The sequence below is a fragment of the Balaenoptera physalus genome (assembly GCF_965194825.1).
Source record: "Balaenoptera physalus genome assembly, chromosome: 5".
In the NCBI taxonomy this organism is placed as follows: Eukaryota; Metazoa; Chordata; class Mammalia; order Artiodactyla; family Balaenopteridae; genus Balaenoptera; species Balaenoptera physalus.
The window spans coordinates 87,370,663-87,378,250 of record NC_138884.1 but is presented as its reverse complement, the minus strand read 5'-3'; the positions used below and the strand labels follow the sequence as shown (position 1 = coordinate 87,378,250).

The 7,588-nt window shown below is 42.7% G+C and overlaps 1 long non-coding RNA gene across 1 annotated transcript in view; it reads left to right on the top strand.

The window, feature by feature from the left end:
• Positions 1-2,905: 2,905 nt before the first annotated feature.
• LOC309662011 overlaps positions 2,906-7,588 on the top strand; it is a 13,490-nt gene continuing 8,807 nt past the window's right edge. The window contains exon 1 of the long non-coding RNA XR_014264422.1: positions 2,906-7,372. This is a non-coding gene — a long non-coding RNA (uncharacterized lncRNA). The remainder of the gene's footprint in view (positions 7,373-7,588) is intronic.

The following is a 7,588-nucleotide window of genomic DNA, read 5'->3' as shown; positions in this document are numbered from 1 at the left end:
TCATAAAGCTCCCAGCTCCTGATGTGATTCCAGGGTACCCATGGCATGATGGAGAAGGCATGAGCTTAGAAGTCCTGCTAATTAGTTGTGTACCCTTTGGCAAAGTAAACTAAGCCTCTCCCAGCCTCAGTTTCTTTTTCCGTAAAAGGGGAGACTGACAGTACGAATCTTAGGGGATAACGGTAAGGATCACATGAGATGATGCCTGTAAAACACTTGACACAGCGTCTGGCTCATAGACGATCCTGATAGATTGCAGCTCATCTTCAGAGTCGGGGGGTCTCGGGCTGCTTCATGATGACGACCATAGTCGTCTGAGTTCTGTCACTACGCTCCCACCCTTTCTGGATCCAAGTGCTGGCTTCAGTAATGCAGAAGACCTGGGTGGATTTTGTACCAGTATTTTGTTCCTTTTTATTGCTGAAGAGTGTTCCAGTGTATGGGTATACAACCTTTTGTTTATCTATCACCAGTTGATGGACATTTGGATTGTTTCTACTTTTTGGCTGTTGTGAATAATGTTGCTATGAACATTGGCATAGAAGTCTTTGTGTGGACATATGCTTTCATTTCTCTTGGGTATATACTTAGGTGTGGAATTGATGGGCACAACTCTTTTTAATATCACTTTTAACAGTGTCATGATTGGCAATCTACAGATATATATATATATGTGTGTATATATAAATACATATATTCTTTTTTTACATTCTCTTCCATTTTAGGTTATTACAAGATACTGAGTATAGTTCCCTGTGCTATAGAGTAGGTCCTTGTTGGTTAACTATTTTATATATAGTAGTGTGTGTATTTTAATCCCAAACTCCTAATTTATCCCTTGCACCCCCTTCATTATATAAATTAACTTAGCTTCTCTCCCAGGAAGAAGGAATTCTTCTTGGATAGAGGAGGGAAATCAAGTTGACAATTTCAGAGTTTTCTTGGATGGATGAAGGGGGAAATTTGAGTATGAAGTCTTTTCACATATGTTATAAAGTGTAAAACAATTAAAATGTAATATATTACTGAGATCTTCATAGTCGTCCACATGCTTAATAATATAAGGTGATAGAATAGCTATGCCTTGTACCCCAAACAAATAATTTAGCTACTAAAATACTATCAAGTCTGTAATATTGTATTTTATCCATTTTAGACACATAACTCCCCACCCTATCTTTTAACATTTCTGAGATAAGAATGTGTCTTTTGACAGTAATGTTTTTTAATCACTAATAGCCATTTCCCCGAATGTTCATGTCTCTGAAATCTATAACCCGGGAGGTCTGAGAGAAGGTATGAACTACTGATTTCACCTCTGTAGTGAGTGTCTGCAGTGAGGCTGCAAGTCTGTCATGTCGATGGGAGTGGGGTTTCCAGGTCGCCACGTGGAAGGAGCAGCCTGGGCAGCTTGTCCACAGGAGGGGGAAGGAGGCTGGGGGATGCGGGTCAGGCCTGGGGCCAGGTGCTCCCAGGGTTTTGATAACTTACCTGACTTAGGAGACACAGGTGAAAGGGCGAGTCAGGCTTCCACCTCCACCTCTCCGGGTGGCACACTCCCACTTTCCAGTTCCTTGCTGGGCCACAGGAGTCATCACAAACCAGTTTCAACGTGGGGCAGCCTATCTGGAAAATATCAACCGCATGCAAGGTCAGGCCTCGCGTTCCTGTGACATTCACTCCTAACTAGCAACACAGCTACTAAAGGGCCCCTCAGAGGGGCTGCGATTAGAGGCTGAACGAAACATTTCCACTGATGCCAAAGGATGGCCTATCACCCTGCCTGCTGACCAGCGGCGCCGGGGCTGTAAGATAATATTATGACAAAGAAGTTCAGAAGCACAGGAAATGAAAACAATGCAGTGGCCTGGGAGGAGCTCCAGCACAGAAACGACTTCAGAGCGGCCGGGGTCTGTTTGTAAAAGCAGAGGTTGTTCAAGCAGAAGAATGATCGGGGCAGAAACCCAGAGCTGCCGCTCCCAGGAAGCAGCTTGTCAGGGGAGGGGGGACGTTTTCGAGATTCTTCCCCTCCAACAGGGCTTGTGGTGGAGTGAGAAAAGCTGTGGATGCAGGGAGGCTGCCTATGGTCTGGCCGAAGCCCCAGCAGGGCCAGCTTTCCGGAATCTAAGTAAATAAAAGGTAGTTAGACTGTAGAAGGGCTCACCTTTCAGAAAACGTATTTCTGTCTTCCTTGCTTCCTTTTATGGTCTGTTGATTTAGCACATCCTGTGAGAGTTTTTACCTTTGGCCTGATGGTAGCCTGGTCAGCGAGTCTGAGTATCTTGAGAGGGTTTAGTGTTCGGACCTCTGGGTTAGCGGTCCATCTCTCTAGGCTGGTCTAACTCCTGGGGGCCTTTGAGTAAGCTGACTTGGGCTTTCCCAGTTTTAGAAGGAACTAAAGGTGGCCAACAAGGTCCCCAAACCTGCAGGTACCCCACAGGGACACCTGAGCCCATGGCTCTGAAATAGATGACTTTGCTCCCAGAATACTGCGGAAAGGGTGGCCGTCGTTCCATCCTCCTCCAGCCTATACGTGGGTCCTGCATCCACCTGCAACCTGGGTAGCAGACAGCAGCATTACTGGTGAGACGGTGCCAGCATCCAGGGGTGCTGGGCTCAGCTGGAATCATTTGTCTCTTTTTATCTTTTGGTCGGAGATTGGTACATACCAGGCACGTGGTTGGCCTTTTATAAACTTTATCTCATGTAATCCTTACAGGAACCCAATGAGGGATTAGATCAGTCAGGGTTCTCCAGAGAAAAAAGACAATAGAATGTGTGTGTGTTATAGAAAGATGCAGATACAGATATAGATATATAACACATATAGTTTATCTGTACCTACTATATACAGTATATCTAGATCTATCTATCACCTATCTATCTATCTATCTATAACCTACCTATCAAGAGAGGGAGAGAGAGAGAGATTTTAAGGATTGGCTCATGGCTTCATGGGAGGTTGACACGTCCGGAATCTGCAGAGTGGGCTAGCAGGCTGGGAACTTGGGAAGAGTTGAGGTCACTGTTGAAGTCCGAAGGCCATCTGCTAGCAGAAGTAACTCTTGCTCAAAGGAGGTCAGTCTTTTTGTTCTGTTCAGGCCTTTCTCTGACTGGACAGGCCCACCCACGTGTGAAGGGCAATCTTCTTTACTCCAACTCCACCCATTTAAACGTTAATCTCATCCCAAAACACCCGCACAGAAATATCCAGAATAGTGTTTGACCACGTATCTGGGCACCGTGGCCCCAGCAAGGCACATAAAAGACACATAAAATTAACACATAATTATAACATTAAGATTTAATTTTACATCCATTCCACAGGTGAGGCAGTTGATGCTTCGATACTTGAAACAACTTGACTGAGATCACAAGCCAGTAAATGGCAGCTGGAGGAATTTTTTTTTTTTTCCCTCATTGTTTCCAACGAAGGTATTTCTGTATTTAGAGCTTGGGCTCTTAGCCATTTGGTTCTGTTATCTCCTTACAGGCTGTGGCTCTGGAGGAATCTGATGTGTAGGAAAGTCAGTCAGTGTTGTCAAATGAGCTGCTGTAAGGATAACCAGAGCATCAGTGGCTAAGAGATGTTGGCCAGGGGAGGGCCTCTGGGGGCCTCAGGAACCAAGTGTGAGAGGGCCCTGAGGGAAGTGGGGATGGTCAGACTTACCGGACATTGGCTGGTTGGTTCCCTGGTGGTGAGATGTATGACTTAGAGCAGTGTGGGCAGGATTAGTGATGGGCGAGAGAATGGAGTAGGGAAAGACCGAGAATTCCAGCATCTACAAGGGTAGATGGAATGCTGAGGACGCTCACACTCCAGAAATCCTTTCACTTCAGATAAGGGAACAAGAAAGTACACCCCACTTCTAAAAAGAGGTCGTGCGTGGGAGGAGACTTGCATAGTGATGCAGGTGACAGTCCTGGCTCTTTCCAAGCAGTGGAGACTGTTCTAGATGCAGAATTTTCAATAGCCAGCTCCGTCTTTTCTTACTCTAAGCCAAGACATCAGAATTAGGAGAATCCTGTGTCTGTGAGGAAATTCTAGCTCCAGTATATTTCTCCCCTCAGGAAGAGGTGCTCACTCCCCAGATCTGCAGCAAAGCCTCAGAGGCTGAGGTACCCCAATACAAGCCATCAGGAACTTTCAGGCCAGCTGGAGGGAGGATGGTGGAAGCTTCTCTGAAAATTCCATAGCAGCAGAACAAGCAGGCATATTCTTAGGATCATACAAATTAGAATCTAGGAGTTTTCTCAAAAAAGACCCATGACGGTTTACAAAATTTTGAGCAAACAATAAAAAATCAACGTATTCTTCCAAAGAAGACATACAGATGGTCAACAGGCACTTGAAAAGATGCTCAACATCACTAATCAGCAGGGAAATGCAAATCAAAACCACAATGAGGTATCACCTCACACCTGTCAGAATGGCCATCATCAAAAAGACCACAAATAACAAGTGTTGGTGAGGGTGAGAAAAGGGAATCCTCATGCATTGTTGGTAGGAATGTAAATTGGTGTAGCCACTATGGAGAACAGCATGGAGGTTCCTCAAAAAATTAAAAATAGAACTACCATATGATCCAGCAATTCCACTCCTAGGTATTTATCTGAAGACAATGAAAACAGTAATTTGAGAAGATATATGCACTCCTATGATCACTGCAGCATTATTTATGATAGCCAAGATATGGAAGCAACCCAAGTGCCCATCAGTAGATGAATGGGTAAAGAAGATGTGAGATATATATATATATATATATATATATATATATATATATATATATATATATATATATATGAAATCTTCCCATCTGTGACAACATGGCAAAGTGAAATAAGTCAGACAGAGAAAGACACATACTGTACTATTTCACTTATACGTGGAAACTAAAAAACAAAGCAAATGAACAAGCATAGCAAAACAGAACAGATTTATAGATACAGAGAAAAAACAGGTGGTTGCCAGAGGGGAGAGAGGTTGGGGGAAGAAAGAAATAGGTGAGGGAGATTAAGAGGTACAAACTTCCAGTTGCAAAATAAATGAGTCACGGGTATGAAACGTACAGTGTGGGGAATATAGTCAAGAGCTACGTACTATCTTTGTATGGTGCCATATTGTACCTAGACTTATCGTGATCAGTTTGCAACATGTAGAAATATCAAATCACTATGTTGTGTACTAGGAGCTAACATAGTGTTGTAGGTCAATTATACTTCAAAAACAAACAACCTCATAGAAAAAGAGGTCAGATTTGTGGTTACCAGAGGCAGGAACGGGGGTGAACGGGGAACTGGATGAAGGCAGTCAAGAGGTACAAACTTCGGTTATAAGATAAATAAGTACTAGGGATGTACTGTACGACATGATAAATATAACTAACATTGCTGTGCATTATATATGAAAGTTGTTGAGAGAGTAGATCCTAAGAGTTCCCAGCACAAGCAAAAATTTTTTTCTCTTCCTGTAATTTTGTATCTGTATGAGATGATGGATGTTCGCTAAACTTGCTGTGATAATCATTTCGTGATGTATACAAGTCAAATCATTATTTTGTACACAAACTTATACAGTGCTGTATGTCAATTATATGTCAAAAAAACTGGAAGGAAAAAAATCAACAGAGTTCAAATAAAAATCCACATATTAGGGCTCTCTTAAGAAATCAGAAGACTGACAGCACAGAGCTCGAATTGCTATGGTAGTTGAGTTGACTTGCTGTAGTTGAGTAGGAGGTCCTCACGGCAGGGGGTCCTGTGCCTGCAGATCTCTTCATCCCCCCCACTGCCTACTGCCTTCTGGACACTTTCCTCCCACCCAGTCAGTTTCCATCATTTACATTTGCTGCTGGGCTCTAGAATCCCTGCTGTAAACTAACATTTCCTTTATCTATGAGGAAACTGAGGCCCCCAGAGGGAACATGTCCTGCTCAAGATGAGATAAACTGGTAACTGTCAGAGCTAGGACTTTAACCCAGGACCTTTCATACCCAACCCAACTTTTTCTCTCCACACCTGGAAGAGAGATTACAGCGAAACCTTGGTCTCCTGGCTCTGGTCCAACGTGCTTTCCGTCGTCATCCTTGGGATGCTACAAGGACTGTGGGAAATAGAACCATAAAGGGAATGTGAGGGTGATGGAGGTGGTGGGAAGGGTAAGATTTTCTTTTTTAAACAGCGAGAGACTATGACTTAGGACTCAGGGAGAAGAGAAGAAAAAATTTCCCCAAACACAAAAATCAAGGAAGCAAAATGTGGAAGAGAAAGAGGAAGGAAATTCAAGCTGCCCCAGAATTTAAGCTGTCAGAAGTACCAAAATCCCCCAGAGTTGAGAACCTAATTATCACAGAAAGCCTTGCTTAGTTCAGAGTCTGAGGACTGTCAAAATTGAGAAACTTTAGAAATTACAAACATTTTTTAGATGAAAGATAAAAACTAACTTGGAAGGGGTAAGGGGAGGTTCTATTTTGAAGTAGACACTGACAAGGAATAAATACTGTTACAAAAATAAGACTGATAACGGCATACTGTTTGAAACTTAAAAAGCAATTTTATTTGTGTTATCTCATTTACCATGAAAGACTCATAATTTTTTTATGGCCAAAGCGGTCTCTTCTCCCAACTCTTTGCTCCTCTGATGGAATCCTGTGATTTTGGATAGAAATGCTTAACTCCAGGGGGATGCTGGGAATATCTCAGACCAGATATCCACGAGAACAGATATGTTGCTTGAAAAGCTGTTTTCTTTTGCACAAGGGTGTTTCTTTCTTGTTTGTTTCTAGCAACTGTTTGCGTGTGTGTGGCCAGGAGAGGAATCTCTACCTAGACTAGTTTGTCCAATGGGTCTTTATTGAGCTCTAAACTGCATGCGGGCAGGCTGTGGCTGCTGGAAGAACAGTGAAAAATAAGAGCTCTGTCATTCCTTCACTCACAGAACTGACTTGGTCCTACTGTGTGTGGTGATTCATTAAGGCTGGATACGGTATAAGATTTCAAATAGCTTTTTGCATTCCCCAATATTACTCCTTAGTTCACCTGTAATATTGGCCGGGCATGTGGGCCTTCTATGCATGTCCCTCCAAAAATGCCATGTTTTGTGCAATGTCTTACAGTTAGCAGGACTTGAATTTACATAGTATGCAGAAGATATTTCAAAACTCCCCCCTCTCTTGTCACCTGTTTTTACAGAAAGTCAGCTTTGCAGGAGATAATTTCTCTTCTGTGTTTTTTCTGTTTTCTTGTGCTGGCCAGGATCTCCTGGGTGATGCCGAATGGAGGTGGAAATAGTGAAGATTGTCGTCATGGCCCTGATCTTGAAGGAAATGGCTCCTGGCCGTTGAGTTTTATGCATTCACCATTTATGCTTGTGGTAAGCTTTAAGAATAGTGCTTTTTTCTTTTCCTAGTTTACTTAATTTTTCTTATCATGATAGATGTTGAATTTCATTGAACATCTTTCTGCATCTATTAAGATGATCATGAGATGTTTTTCCTTTTGATCTGTGAATGTAGTCAATTTATCCTGTTTTATTGTCTTTTTTATTATTTATTGGTGGATTCAGTTTGCTAATGTTCCGTTTAGGCTT